This window comes from Patella vulgata, chromosome 3 (assembly GCF_932274485.2).
Source record: "Patella vulgata chromosome 3, xgPatVulg1.2, whole genome shotgun sequence".
NCBI classification, from domain to species: Eukaryota; Metazoa; Mollusca; class Gastropoda; family Patellidae; genus Patella; species Patella vulgata.
The window spans coordinates 84,407,928-84,425,252 of NC_065881.2; the positions used below are offsets into that span (position 1 = coordinate 84,407,928).

A 17,325-nucleotide genomic window follows, 5' to 3' on the forward strand; every position below is an offset into this window, starting at 1 on the left:
GCTCTGAACTGTGCTAATGAAAAGGGGCATACGCCATACAGTGTGCTATGAGGGGAATTTTGCCCGGACAGCGGCGCTACGGCCTACTCTTATATCGAATTCCAACTGCCAAGTGATCTTTAACGGGCATGCCAATGTATACGCAAGGGACCTCGGTATTTCGTCCCATACGAACGACTAGACAGCTGTCCTTGTCAGGCCCTCTGTCCAGCACCACTGACAAGGGGAAACCCCGTCAGGAAAAAAATCCCGATGAACTTTCTCGGCCAATGCTGGGATCGAACACCCGACCTCCAGACTAGCGAGCCAGCGTCTTACCCACTTAGCACCGTGGGCCGACACTGCTAATATACAAACATTTTCAAGCCCCCCCCCCCCACCTCAACCCCCTAAACACCCACCTGAAATATACATTGCCCCATCCCACCTCCCATAGCAAATCCGCATGTGGTATTGTTTTATCTTAGTTTAGTGTTTTACCTCAATAAATCTGCGAATATTAATAGATTGTTTGTTGATTTGGGGTTTAGTTAAAGGGACTGAAATGTTATTTAAATTATTAATTAGGCATTAATTAACTTATCCAGACCATTATCAACTCTTGATGTCATCGATAGTCTGAGGATTTGAATAAGTTTTGTCATGGATGATTTAACGTCAAAATGGACAATCGAGACTTTGTATTATATATTTTCCTAAAATCCCATCGCTAATATCTCGGTTCAGAGTGAAGCAATTTGCCTGACATTTTCAGCATATTCTATTTACTTTATCTATTTTTAATTATTATAGCGAGAACAGCGAACTCTTTATCTAATCCCGCATAATGCCCCTTTAAGTTGATAAATACATTTTTATTTTCTCGTATTCAGTATGAGCCCATATCCCCCTCCATTGACTTACAACTTTTGTCGTCATATCTATTAGATATAGTTATACTTGTGATGTCATACGTCGATGCTAGATCAACTTGCCACCAAGGATTATAATCGTCGGCAGCAGTAGCTTGACAACTCGCCACAGACATCATGCCATTCCTGTTTCCGTCAACGGCCTTACTAGACGAATAAACTGCATGAAGAAACGAGGTCTGTTCGGTTGGTTTTCCTAAAGCAATATTTTCACCGCCTGAAAAATAATTATTTGAAATGATTAAGTTTACTGTATTCAGATTTAAGTAGACTACGGCTAGACTTAGTGAGTTTTTTTTAAGGACAGGTCAAAGGAGGCTGACTTCAAACACTAGCAGCTTATCATTATAAATAATGGAGAACTGTTAGAAAATGTATCTGAAGCTGTGCTTTAGGACATACTTTGGATCAACATTTAGATTGGAAATCCAAATTAACACAATTGCCAAAATTATATCCTCCAAAACCATCTTAGAATATTATTTTTCAACGACTATATCTACCATATTATGGTTATATAGAGGTACTGTATCTGTGATAGTGTGGAATTTGGGTGTTTTAATTATATAATAGGTTTTAGTCTACACTGCACTACACTGACAGCAGCTTAATAAACAATAACAAACTTTCACTTTCATCTGATCTTTGAACCCTTTTATTCATAGTCACTGGATGTTCAGCTTATGGACAGGTCTTTGTAACAACATCAGTGACTATCACATCATCATCTCCTTGGATACTTTTCCTAACAAACCCAACTTCCTGGGTTACATAGGTAACAATCAACATCAGTTTAACTTAGGACTTTGAAGGTGTCGGATGCATAAGATTATCTTCCAAATCTTAAACTTGTATTTTGCGTCAAAGTTTGTAAGTTATTGCAGTTATTGAAGATATTTTGGTCAAGTCTTCATTGATCGAATTAAGGTATGTGTATTTGAATATCATTGGTATTGTCTGGGGATGTGGTGAATGTAAGATGTGTAAATTAGTTATTTCATATATTATTCTTTACATACACAGTAAAATACATTTATACATATTCAACAGCTCTTAAGCGATAAGTATTATCATTTAGTAATTAGGTTTGGTTTACGTTTAGTTTTAGCATAGAATAATCATAGAATCATTTGTTTATATAGGATACCTTCTAGCTGCTAGTGAGTTATATGGTTGTGTTGTTTCAACACAGAGATCTTTAAAACCCCTTCTAGTGTATGTTATTTTATATATGTTATGTATTATCTAATAATTAGAGATATTATAAGATATGAGTACCGGTTTGAATTAAACATATAGTATAATAATATAATACAGTGTAATGTTTGATGTGTTTTAAAGTGTATTATATGTATTATAAATTAAATGTTGGTGATGTTAATTCTATGTATGTATATTTATTTTTACAGGTTTTTTTTAATAAAGAATTAAACAGCCTCGTTTTTTTATTAAATTGGACCCGGTTACATATCGGCTTCAAAAATGTGAGACATGGAACATTTTGGATGCAAAACGCGATTCCCATTCGACACCTTTATTTGGATATCTAATTGACTTATAATCTACCAAGGCAAACAATACAATCAGGGAAGGCTCACTTTCAAAATTCTAACAGACAAATTATACCATCATAGTTATATAACATAATCTGGGAAAAGTCTAAATTGCCCGGAAATACAATGCCATTGAGGTAGGAAAGTCAACTTAAATTAGCAATTCCAAAAAAGTAAGAAAAATACAATGACAAGAACATTTCTATATACCGTTTCTTTATTCTGGCATTCACTACCTCAAACTGTGAAGCATGCGTCTTCATGTTTTATCTTCAAAAAGGAGTTAGTAAAACATGTCGAATCTTTTTAGCCTTGTTAATGATTACTGTTGTCTTTTGAATGTGTGTTTATTTGCCATTTTTACCACTAGATAAGCTTATATATATTTACTTTGTGAATATGTGTAAATATTGTAGAGGCTGGTTTTATAGAATGGGAGGGACATGTTGAAAATTAGATCTCATGACATGTACTAGATATATTCCCTCAGTCCAACCTCGTGGGTTTTCTCCGGGTCCTGTGGTTTCCTCCCACTGCTAAAGACCCCTACGCGCAAGCGAATTATTGAATTAAACCATATGTTAGTCCCGAAATGACCTAGTTTGTGCCGAGTGGACGTTAACCCCCCCCCCCTCTCTCTCTCTCCCTCAGAGAATACATTCATTATAATTATTGTACCAAAACCACGTAATACCCTTTAGCACCCAGACCATTATATTGATAGGGTCCACGTTCAGATACAATCTTGTTCCAAGAGATAATTTTACCCTTCGTTTATCTCTGGTCACCAGCCATACGTTGACAGATTTTGAATGTCACGTGATGTTTCCTTCCGCTTGTTGCTTCACGTAGATCCAAGGTAGATCAGTGCCCGCGTTTCTTCAGAAATTGCACTTACTAAGCCAAATCACGCACATTGCGCGTTAGAAATAAGTTCCCGGTAAGTCAAGATGTGGAAATTGTTCCATGGGTCAATAATTATGTAAATCATGCAACCAACTGATGCCTAACTGTCGAGAAATCGACAGCATTTCATTCAAACAAATCAAGCCAATCAGAAGCCACAGTGGGTGGATCTTAGGAACCGATCTGATACTGATTAATGGCCGGCGAGTTTACAAAGGGTCAAATTATCTCTGGGATCGAGAAAGTTTCAGATGTTAATAAACTTCGTCACTGATTAGAACACGAAATTAACAGCATGAAATGCAATTTAATATCTCGTCAAAACATCAATGGACGTTGAGTGAACGCTATATATGTATGGTTTAATGGTCGAGAGCGAGATATTAAGTAATATATTGATACTGCACGAGGCGTTAGTCGAGTGTTGCTTCAATATATTACGCAATGTCTTTAGCTCGAGAGGGGGGTTGGATGACTGAATGGTTAGCGTGCGCGCGCTGTATCATAAAGTCTGTCATTGAGTCGACTGGCGTGGTTTCGAATCCCCGGTTGTACGTGACAAGGAGTAGGGTCGCCTGTCCAACCTCGTGGGTTTTCTCCGGGTCCTCCGGTTTCCTCCCACTGCTAAAGACCCATACGCGCAAGCGAATTATTGAAATAAAATAAAACCATATGTTAGTCCCGAAATGACCTAGTTTGTGTCGAGTGGACGTTAAACCCCATTTCTCTCTCTCTCTCTTTAGCTCGAGACAATTAAACAACTTAAAATACAGACACTATCCCGCACGTGCTTTTTAATAAAATACGTCACGCGAGTCCAATGTTTCATCTAGTATAGATAATGTACGATTGGCAAGTTGTCCGTACATTATTGGAAATAATGGCACGCCGACATCAAAGGATGACGTCACATATGTATTTTAATCCCAATTAAAATGATGACGTTTAAAAGAGTAAGTAAAATGTATATATATGGTCGTCTTACCTGGTAATTTATTACATTCATATCTTTGATTACAGGTGTCACTCGTTCCATTCACTAAAACAAAGTTTATAAATGCGCAATCAATATAAAGGACTTTGTTGCAGAACTAATGATACAGAAGATTTAACCGATCGGAGAGCCTAATCAATAGTTCATCGATACTGATCAGTTGTTCGTTACTATAAGGTAGGGCTTAAATACATAAAACAACTTCTGATATGCTTGTCTCTAATAACACGACAGTTATCACGGTAGTTGTAATTCGTTAAAAGACTATAGCACACTGTATGACGTATGTCCGTTTTCATTAGTCAAGTCAGAGCAGACCAGTAGGGCATACCAAAACAGGCATACGAGAAACAATCTTACATTCTAACTCTTGTAAAGTTCCGTCGTATCGGTATGGTAGTCTTTTTCGATCCGGACAGAGGGCCTAGCAAGAACAGCTGTCTAGTGTACACATTGGCGTGCCCGTAAAAGATCCCTTGACAGTTGGAATTCGATATAAGAGTAGGCCGTAGTGCCTCTGTCCTGGCAAAATTCCCCTCATAGCACACTGTATGGCGTATGGCCGTCTTCATTAGTCCAGTTCGGAGCAGAACAGCAGGTCGTTAAACCCCATTTCATTTCATTTCTTTTCTTTTTCGATCCCACATATAAATATATATAATATGGAATACTTACCAAGGGTGCCATAAATTTCCACTTCACACAGAGTTAAGAAATTGGACTTTTCTATGGAAATCTTCACAAATCTACCTTGGACGCCCTTATTACACCTGATGATGTTTTTACCTGTAGTGTAATCAACCACCGAAGCACAACAATTAGATTCTGAAGAGTTGCCTATTGTTGGATCAGCATCATAGACTTCATAATTAACATCATGCAGGCGTTCAGCTGGAAAAGACAGACATGTTGTTAAATGGTCGACCATTAAAGTGAAGATGCGTCATTTGCATTTTGTGCTAAAATTTCAAATTTCTCATGGCTCATAAATACCCAGATTGACAATTTAACATTTAATTAGGAAAGCAATATCAACGCTAGAAATTGTGGTGTATTGCTAGAAATATAATGCAGTTTAAATACCCGCCATTGAAGTAACGATTTGAATCAATCTGGTTAAAACACAGATCCTATTTCGTTTCGTTTTTATAGTTCAAAATTTCGCTTTACTTGTCTTTACTACACTTGGATCTGGAAGACTTGTTATTTAACTCGTGTTCTGCTTGAAATGAGGGGTCAGCCAATCGAATGGTCTGTCGAATCGATTGTTTGACCTTTTTTGCCCGGAACTGTGGGTAATCCACTAGTAACATCAATGCTGATTGGTTAATCAAATGTCTGACGTCATAGGTCAAAAGTCGGTCTTTTGACCCCTGACGTGACTTATCGCTATAACTTGTCACGATCTTCATGTAGGCCATCGAAAGTATAAAAAAAACGAAACGAAATATAGATCTGTATTCTAATCAGATTGAATTTGAATAATTTTTCACTAAAATGACAAATTTGTCACGATGTAATCCATGTTATATGTACCCAGATTCATTATGTCACATTTAATTAAGAAACCAAATCAAAATACCAACGCTAAGATAATCTCCTGACTTCAATCAGATTTAGAATAGGAAATGAAATCAAATGTGGTTTAACGTCCTACTGTTTTGCTCATAAACTGGGCTAATGAAGACGGGCATACGCCATAAAGTGTGCTATGAGGGAAATTTTGCCCGGGCAGCGGCGCTACGGCCAACTCTTATATCGAATTCCATCTGCCAAGGAATCTTTTACGTGCACGACAATGTGTACACGGGACCTCGGTTTTTCGTCCCATCCGAACGACTAGACAGCTGTCCTTTCTCGGCCAATGCAGGGATCGAACACCCGACCTCCAGGCTAGCAAGCGGTTTTCTTTTTGTTCTAACATGACGCAATGAGACTTTCAGTATGTTTGTAATAATTCTAGCTACACCAGGGCTGTAATGTATTAACTTACAATTTATTGACAATCGGAATACTCGCCTGTGTCATCTTGCATGTGTTTTCAGTGTCGTCTAATTTCTTCCCTCGTCTGATACGTAATTATCGCAAAGAAAACGGGAGCCGCAGAGGTTGTAGGTGAGGTTATTGTGTTTCCCGAGAAAATTCCTCTTTAGTTTCGATTTATTTGAACATACTGCACTTTTTATTTAAAAGATTAAGTATATTTCTACGAACTCTAGCTACATGACGACTATAATGTATTTACATATATACTATACTGCAACCTTAGCCTAAGATTTGCACAGCTACAAAAGCAGAAATGTTAAATCTATTTTCATAAAACCAGGCGCACCTAAATGTCGGTTATATATAATTATGTCACATATAATGCAGGGATCTTATGGGACGGCATACCATAAGTTTTTAAAATTTCAAATTCACTCGAATCGAATTGTTTAAACAAAATGCGACAATACGTTGATTTAAATGATATACTGCAGTGTACAGTTAGCGCCTTGATATTGCATTGGTGGGTGTAACTGGCGCGATATATACTTACTTACAGTATGACACACGCTTACGATAAACCAGTATGACAAATTTAAGAAGAACTTTGTATCACATATACTCAAGATAAAGCAGAATGATACATTTATGCTCACGATAAACCAGTATGCCGCATATTATATACTTACAATAAACCTGTAGGACACATATATATGAACAATAAACCAATATGTCACATACTTCGTTATAACAAATACATACGGCGCGGCAACCCAGAATGACATATAATTATATACTTACGATAAACTAATATGACACATATACACTTCGATAAATGCGTACGATAAGCCTACATATATAGGACACATATATACTAGTTACTTTAGTAAGGTATAGTATCGGCTCTGCTCTCCACTACGTTACTGCCGCCTGCTCTATACAACTGATATGAAAATAAGGCTTTCCCCATCCCGGTTCTAGGGATATTTTGGATTCCTTACCGTTTACGGTAAAATTCTATTCCTAAATTTGGAATATTGGTTGAGCGTGAGTTTGATAATGGCGACCAATTCAAATGAGAGTTGTTTTTGTTTTTGTATCGCATAATTCTACATGAAAATACATGTAGTGTTGTTTTTTTTATAACTTTGTGTCGGATGTGACAAAAAATGATTCCTTTTGGCGATTAAAAAAGAATCACGGTGTAAAATAGACGGTAAGGATTCCAAAATAGCCTTAGAACCGAGATGGGGGAAAAGCCTTATTTTCATATTAGTTGTACAGATCACGCGGCAGTAACGTAGTAGAGAGTAGAGCTGATACCTTAAAAAGTAACTACATATATACATACAATAAAACAGTATGATAGATATATACTTACGGTAAACCAGTATGACACACATATATTTGGGATGTGACACATAAATGCGTACGATAAGTATAACACGCAGTACTTACGGTATTCAGCCTCGTTGTAAACCACTATAAAACGAATTAGAAATGTGTCCATCAAATCCAGGAGGAACCAAGGTTGATAATCATATTGGTCTGTTTGAAAACAGGTATTATTGTCGTTATCTAAAGCTGCTGTGGCTGGTTGTACTACACCAACAGAGCTTGTTGATGGGGAGTTTAGACTAGCCAGATTACTGCCATCTGTAAATAAAAGAAAACCAAGTACGAACAATCCGAACCATTAGACAAAATTCGAAGCCATAAAACAACGATATAGGCAAAATACAGTAATCAGCATATGGACTGTTCACCGTATACAAAATATAAGAAATGAAATAAACACGGATATGCGTGAAGACAAGGATGATGAATCTCAATAGGTTGGCTATTGGTCGGTGTCTATATGACATCCTATGAACATTTTATTAAACCAAATTAAATCGTGGTTATAAGTTATGTTGTTAATGGTGAGTTAAAATAGCTCATTTCCCTTTATTCCACAGTTCATTTACAGAGAACAGTAAACCAACAGCCTGTCATGGCAATGAATCAGTTATGTGACCAGAATACATTTAGCAATACAATCATAAGTATCTACAGAGAACAGTCTGCCATGGAAATTAACCAGCTATGAAGTTTGGATAAGAAGCTTATATTCTTTTCTACATACAACATATAAACTATAACATGACGTTTGTTCTTTGCTAAAGGGGTATAACTACAAAATATAAACTTATGTGTATTCTAAAGCGGCTTAACGATAAAATATAATCTATAACATAACTTATATTCCATTCTAAAGGGGTATAACTACAAAATATAATCTATAACATAACTTGTATTCTATTCTACAGGGGTATAACTACAAAATATAAACTATAACATAACTTATATTCTATATTCTAAAGAGGTAAAACTATAATTTATATTCTAATATTCTATTCTAAAGGGGGTATAACTATAAAATATAATCTATAACATAACTTATATTCCTTTCTAAAGGAGTATAACTACAAAATATAATCTATAACATAACTTATATTCCATTCTAAAGGGGTGTGACTACAAAATATAATCTATAACATTACTCATATTCTATATTCTAAAGGGGTACAACTACACAATATAATCTATAACATAACTTATATTCTATATTCTAAAGGGGTACAACTATAAAATATAACATACAGCCTTTGAATTCGATAACCAACCTTAGATCTACAGAACAAAGTTTCGAAAAAGGAACATAACCATAAACTATGCCACTCATAAATAGCCATAGATCTAAACAAAAAAGTTGAAAAAGAGTGGATGGAAATTGTAGAAGAATTTAAAACAGTAATAGTAAAACAATAGTCCATCAATAAATAGCAATATCAGAATTTGTTTGATTCAAGTAAAGCATGTCGAATCTGATTTTAGATTTATTTTTCATTTACCCTCTGCACATTTTATTTCTAGTCAAATAATCAACGAGAAGGGTATAAAAACTTGCGAGTAATCAACACGAACAGTATATAAACTTGTGAGTAATCAACAAGGACAGTATAACAACTTGCGAGTAATCTACGTGAATAGTATATAAACTTGTGAGTAATCAACAAGGACAGTATAACAACTTGCGAGTAATCTACGTGAATAGTATATAAACTTGTGAGTAATCAACAAGGATAGTATAACAACTGGCGAGTAATCTACGTGAATAGTATAACAACTTATCAAAAATACAAAAGAACAGTATAAAATCTTGCGAGTAATCAACACGAACAGTATATAAACTTGTGAGTAATCAACAAGGGCAGTATAACAACTTGCGAGTAATCTACGTGAATAGTATAACAACTTGCGAGTAATCTACGTGAATAGTATAACAACTTATCAAAAATACAAAAGAACAGTATAAAATTTTGCGAGTAATCTACAAGAACAGAATTAAAACTTACCAGTAATCATCACGAAAACCGCCATACCAGGGTCCGGATCTGTAGTCAGTTCTTTCGCATTCCTCGTATAAAGATGGCATTCTTTTCTTTGTTTGTGAAAAGCAACCGCTACACACTGCGGTTCATTTGTACAGGCAAGAATGCACGCAATTTTTGAATTTGTCGACACCATTTTGTTTGCTGTGTTTGGTAGCACGTCATCTAAAACATGCGTATACCCCATCCAATAAACGGGACAACTACAACTAAATTTGTTCATCAGGTATAGAATGAGAAAAACTGTCAGAAGATCTTGAAATTGTGCAAACATGGTGTAAACGTTGAATCGGTTCAAATACAAAATACTAACATTAGTGTATAAATGTCATAATAACGCAGCTCCTCAATATTTATCTGAACTCTTATATGACTACAGATCACTTCACTCTCAAAATAAACAGTTACTATTTGTTCCAAGATATAACTTAAAATCATGTGGGTATAAGTCTTTCAGTTCAGCTAGTCCTAGATGATGGAACGAAGTTCCGCAACAGATCAAGAATCAACAGACTTTTAATCAATTTAAATCCGCACTAAAGACTTTCCTGTTTCGACAGTTTGTTTTACCAGTAGACCCATCACTAAAAGCGTTTTGAGCATGTGTCAACATGGAGAAGACTCTATATAAAACCTCGTTATTATTATTTATTTAGATCCTAACCAAACTACATCAATGAATTATGTGGACTGTCAAACATATAATGTCTATTCAGGAATATCAGAGGCCTGTGCATATAATGTTTGTTAGCAGAGTCCACACAATGTTGCTCTTCTTGTTAACCAATATCATTGGAATGCCAACCTTTAAACATCCGTAATGCACCGTCATTTGAATCTTTTAAATCCCCTACTAAAAACTCATCCTTTTAGCATATTATAGCATATTTAGTTTTAATTATTATATTTGAGTCATTTGAGCAATTTTAAACTCCTGTTTCGTTCTTAGACGTTATATCGAGTTATATTTTTTTAATTGTGGATCTACTTTTTAACGTAAATGTTCTCAATATACTTATATTTTTGTTTTCACGATGCTCTGTGGTATTCTATTGTTTTTCACATCATGTTGTACCGCCTATTGAGATCTATGTTGATGTAATTGGGGTTAAATAATAAATATTATTATTATTATTATGATATCATGCCCATGGTACCATGCCAATGGTACGGTTTGTTTGATTGGTTAATTTATGATGATTTCCTTCATAATCGAGATATTCGATATTAGAAGAACCGTTGCACATCCCTGCTAATCTGTAAATAAAACAAATAGGAAATAACTGAAAACTGTTTTCAATTTAAATTATGTGAGATGGCGTGTATTAAATATCAAAAATATGTTTTATTATCCTTTGAAATATACATACTAAACCCTTTTCACAAATGGTGTGCAACCAAGTCATTAAATAATTCATACGCCACACTTAAAACCAAGCTTACCGATTAAAAACATAGCATAGAAAAAATGACCAGGGTCCGTTTTCAAAGGTTTTCCTAAAGTTAAGATACTTAATTTTCCCACTTAACCAAGTGTCTTTTACCTTAAATCGGCATTCAAAGGCTTTATTTTACATATACTTGGCTATATGAATAACTTCACACTTAAAATATGGAATACCCACAGTAGCCCAAAAGCATGAATTATTAATTATTCAATACCTTCCACTGCCAAAAACCACAAATTACTCACGCTGCACGCATGTTACGTCCCCTTTAGAGCCCCATTCTACTCTAGTTATGATTACATGTACTAGGAAATGTTTGTCGAAATACCATATTGTAACGCTTGAAAATAGTATGATTATAATTTATGATGAATATGATAGCACGCACCCGTTGCCGGATCAGTTGTTTTAGTAGATGTTTTTAAAAAATTCCGTTTCCATAAATTTCAATTGAAGTTTTCGAAAAGTGGTGCTATAATGATGAATATTGTAAACTTTATTATTTTAACAACGTATAGCGATAGAAAACAACATATTAGCTATATGGCAGGACCTTTGGCTTTTTAGTTGGATTGTACAAATCATTAAGTGTTGTTTATCAATCTATCATTTGACAAATTCATAGAAATTGTGTTAGTGCCTACAATTTAGAATCCGAAAGGCCTGGCGTTGAAGGTACATTGGGCGTATTTCTACCCGAATAAATATTACCGACTAAACGCAATAGGTAAGACAATAAATTAAATGTAAATCATTGGTGACACGCTTGGGCCAGCAATCATCATCATTTGTAAATGTATACACGAACGAAGACAAGAACAAGTTGCACTCAATACTATTCTCAATCCGCAGCTAACTTCAATTATGTATATGTGAATGAATAGCAGAGAATTATTCGTGAATGGCTTATCGCGGCAGTATAAATGGAATGTCATCACAATGTAAAAATTTACAAATGAATTTAACGCAGCAAACTTTATTATATGACAGTCATGAAAAACATGATTAAGCAATACGAACATGATAACTGATCAGAACAAAATCCTTGACCATCTCGGTGGTAGTAACCTTATAGACTATTATGGCGATACAACATCAATAGTCGGATTGGTGTAGGAAAATGAAATGAAGTGGGGTTTAAGGTCCTACTGCTCTGCTCCAACTGGGCTAATGAAGACGGGCATACGTTATACAGTGTGATGTGGGGGAAACTTTGCCCAGATAGTGGCGCTACGGCCTACTCTTCTATTGAATTCCAACTGTCAGGGGGTCTTTTACCTGCACGCCAATATGTACACGGGGCGTCGGTTTTTCGTCTCATCCGAACGACTATACGTTATCCCTTACCAGGCCCTCCGTTCTGCATCCCTGTCAAAGAGAAATCATGAAGGGCGATATCACGACATGATATACCAATCAGCAACCATATCAAAGTTGATGTTAAAAAAAAGGTTTTGGGGAGAACTACGCCCCGCGACATTGTCTTTGTTTCAATCCCAATCCGCTAACTTTTAAAATTGTCAACTGGCCTGTCACTACATTGTGTAATCCGGTTAAAAGAAGTCATTATAATTTCACTTAACTTTAAGGTACACTCTCATGGGCCACTTACAGTTAAGTGTATTTTTCACACTTAAACTGACCTTTGAATATTACTTAAAGACAGCTTAACTTTAAGGGGAAATGTGATACTTAACATTGTCTTTTAATACCACTTAACCTTAACTTACAGGAAGTTACGTATATTAAAGTGAAATCTAGTAGTTATGTGACTATCTTAGACTTAAGGTATCCTTTGAATACGGACCATGTACTCAAACCCCTAAATTAGTTGTTTTTGTCTACAACATGAAATGAAAAGTATTAAAATAATGTCATGGATTGCTGCTAAATTCGGGCTAATGATGATGGGCATACACCATGTTGTGTGATATTAGGAAAACTTTGCCCGGATAGCGGCGCTACGATCTACTCTTATTTCGAATTAAAACTGCCAAAGGTTTTTGTACGTACATGTCAATGTTTCCGAGTTTCCATGGGGTTTCGTACCACCTGAGGACGTTAAACCCAATTTCATTTCATTATATTTCCCACCATCCGAACAATTATATGTTGTATCTTGCCAAGTTGAAAAAAGGACACACTCGAACATAAATATTACATTGGAAGTGAGATAAATTGGTCGTCATCCAATGAACCATCATTCCGATTAAAATACAGGGTCCGTATTCAAAGGATATCTGAAGTCTACGATAGTCACTTAAGTACTAGATTTCACTTAAAGGAGCTAAATCGCTAATATTTTGGACCTAGAAATTGGCACAAATGGGTCGCAACACATATAATAATGTAATATGAATTTATATAAACTGTTTTAAATTCTATCGTTTCCGTTTTACTATGAATTGTCATCGGTTATGATCGGTGAAATACGCCAGAAGTCTCAACCGAAAGACAGCTTCTAGCGTCTGGTTATTCCAGTCAATACCGATAGTATTTATTGCGCATGCTCTGCGAATAAGAATATGGCATCTCCATTTGACATGAGTTGTGGAATATGTCTAGCCTCATTCTTTGAGCACCTTGTTACAAATGACGCTGAAACGCATTATGGTACACCTACACGATTCGTGTACCAATTGTAAAATGTTTTGTTTTTTTTTGTCTCAAATATTGAATATCAGACGCCCATCTTTTCCAGGTAAGGTCACAACATCAACGCTGATTTAAATTGCCAAACAATTCGTGTTTTCAATGTCGAAGATTTTGGATGATATTGAGTTACGGACTTAGCTATATATACTTGAAACATACGTAACTTCCTGTAAGTTAAGGGTAAGTGGTATTCAAAGGCAGTTAAGTATCGAATTTTCCCTTAAAGTTAAGCTGCCTTAACTTATAAGTGTTTAATCTTTTAGTGGTATTCAAAGGCCAGTTTAAATGAGAAAAATGCACTTAACTTAAAGTGACCTATGGGAGGTACCTTAAAGTTAAGTGAGATTATAATGACTTCTTTTGACCGGAGCACACAATGCCGTAATGGCGATTTTAAAAGTTAGTAACTAAGATTGAAACAAAGACAATGCCGCTGAGCGTAGCTGGCATCCAACGTTGTTTTTTTTCCATCATCAGCTTTGATTTTTTAGAGACATAATAGTGTAAAGGTTACTACCACCGAAATGGTTACTATCATGTTCGTATTGCTTAATCAATCATGTTTGCCATGACTGTCATATAATAAAGTTTGATGCGTTAAATTTATTTTTAAATTTGACATTGCGATGACATTCAATTGTAGATTGCAGAAAATATTACTACCGCGAGAGGCAAGGAATGGTTTATTTTTTACAGTTCATTCCCATATACATATTTGAAGTATTTATTTCTCTTCTATTGTCATATTGAATGAAATTTAATATGTTTATTTAGCCGCTGTGTGTATGAAAAATGTCAAACTAATCAAAGCCGAATCACAAAATAGTCCTCTAATTATTCAATATGGCAGCGCCCATGAAACATAATTTCACAGAGGCGGTTTTATTTGCGAAAACAAATTTAGGAGTATCTAACCTTGTTTTGAAAGATAAACAGATTGAAACTCTAAAGACAGTTTACAATGGTAAAGAATTTATTGCAATATTACCCATAGCACATATTATATATCGCTTTTACGCGAGTGTCAGCGACATGCCGTGTTTACATAAAACACACGTGCGTGGGTTATTTTTACTCTGTTGTCTAAACAAAGCGGTCTCGAGTCCCGCCCCAAAATGATCACATGAGCGTTTTAAATGGCGGATAATCAGTGCAGTGTCACATTCTGGGAAGTATGACGTAGATGGGTCGCTGCGTGCAGTATGGTATATGATGATGACTGCTGACCGAGGCGTGCCACAAATGATTTACAATGGACCGTCATGGCCAAGCCTTTGGGATTCTAAAGTTTAGGAACTGACACAATTTCTATGAATTTCTCAAATGATAGATTGATAAACAGGACTGAATGATTTGTTCAGTTTAACTTTAAAGCCATTAGCCCTGCGTATTGCTAATATGTTATTTGCTATTCGTTATAATAAAGTTTACAATGTCCATCATTATACTACCACTATTCGATAACTGCTATTGAAATCTAATTTTGTTTTTTTTTGAAAATCATCTATACGAATTCAGCTATTCCGGTAACAGATGCGTACCATATAATATTTCGACAAACATTTTTTTAGTAATGACAACTAAGATTTTAATATAATTTAGTATAGTGCAGTACTTTTAAGGGGACATAACTTGCGTGCGACGTGAGTAATTCGTGATTTTTGGCAGTGGAGGTTATTCCATAAGTTAGAAATTCATGCTTTTTGGCTAGTATAAAATAGAGCCTTTGAATACCAATTTAAAGGCTCAATACCACTCTTGTTGTAACTGAATAATATGTCCCAATCTTTATTCTGGTCAACAAATTGTACTATTTTAGAATATTTCAATTTATTGATGATACAAATTTCATCTTAAGACACCTTATTTAAAATTTTTCAAAAATTCAACATAATGGTTTGAAACGTCTAACGTAAACCTTTTCAAATGAAACTTCGATTTAAAAATATTTTCGAACCCTCTGGACAAGTAAAATAGGGTGTAATGGATAATTTACACAACAGGTAGGACACTTAAACATCTAGTACTTAGATAAAGATATTATTTATTTTCTGGAGCTTTCAAGCCAGCAAGAGTGTTATTGTCCCTTTAAGGTAAGACACTTGGTTAAGTGGAAAAATTAAGTATTTTTACTTAACTTTAAGAAAACCTTTGAATACGGACCCAGATCTATATTTCGTTTCGTTTTTTTATACTTTCGATGGCCTACACTACATGAATATCTGACCGGGTGTAGTGAAAGATCGCGTCAGGTGTCATACGAGCGGCTTTTGACCTATGCCGTCAGACATTTGATTAACCAATCAGCATTGATGTTGCAAGTGGATTACCCACAGTTGCGTGCAAACACGCCTAAAGCTCGCCGTAACAGACCGTTTCATTGGCTAATTCAGAACACCATTCAGAACACGTCAATGATAACAACTCTTCCAGATCCTAATGTAGTAAAGACAGGTAAAACGAAATTTTGAACTTTAAAAAACGAAACGAAATAGGATCTGTGTTTTAATCAGATTGATGAATCGTCGGTAAAAATACAATCGTACAACAAATTAAATGGGGTTTAAAGTCACATGCAACAAAAGGTTATCGTCATAGAAAAGACCTCCATAAAACAACCCCGTTCGTCACAACGGAAACTTAATAATACACAGTATAGAAAATAGTAAAATTTGATTATTTAACTTACCAATAAACCTGGAATATTCCGCGGTAATGTAAAATCTATAACATAGTTGAATATTTCAGTAAATAACAAAACATCAGATCATCACCTTGGACATCGGAACACATCCACAGTGGAAGTCAGTAAAGTCGTTTTTAAAATACAATGATTCCACATGGGTTACTGGTTTGTTTACCGGTTGTCTCTTCCTAGAATGATATCACTGACAGGGGTTAAAACGATTTGTGATATATATTAACGATAAATGAACAGATAATTACTGAAACAATACGATACTGAAATATGATTGGTCGACATTCGTCCAATAAACGTAAAGAGTGGAATTTTGTGCAGGTAATGAACAGTTTTAATTTAGATAGTGGCTACACTTGGTTGTTAAAATGACATACAACTTTAATACCTCTACAAGAGCTTTAATTGTTTCGAAAGTTTCTTTATTTCAGTTAAGTAGGATAGTAATTATGTATGGCTGGTAAAAGCTTTAATTGTTTCAAAAGTTTCTTTATGTCGGTTGAGTAAGATAGAAATTGTGTGTGACTTTTAAAAGCTTTAATTGTTTCGAAAGTTTCTTTATGTCGGTTGAGTAAGATAGTAATTGTGCGTGGCTTGTATAAAAGCAAATTGGGGACAGTTAATTGATATCTTTGATGTTTGAAGTTCTACTGACAATTCCATTAAATGACGCTTATATTCAAACCACGTAAAAAGCTATGTATTATTGATGAAAACGCCATATCTATGGATTATATTTT

The 17,325-nt window shown here is 35.2% G+C and overlaps 1 long non-coding RNA gene across 1 annotated transcript; it reads right to left on the reverse strand.

Moving 5' to 3' along the window:
- Positions 1-4,354: 4,354 nt before the first annotated feature.
- Positions 4,355-16,739, reverse strand: LOC126816510 (uncharacterized). Its single transcript, XR_007678432.1, has 3 exons — positions 16,577-16,739; positions 5,040-5,255; positions 4,355-4,409 (listed from the first exon to the last, which is right to left on the reverse strand). It is a non-coding gene; the product is annotated as an uncharacterized LOC126816510 (long non-coding RNA).
- Between the last annotated feature and the right edge of the window lie 586 nt (positions 16,740-17,325).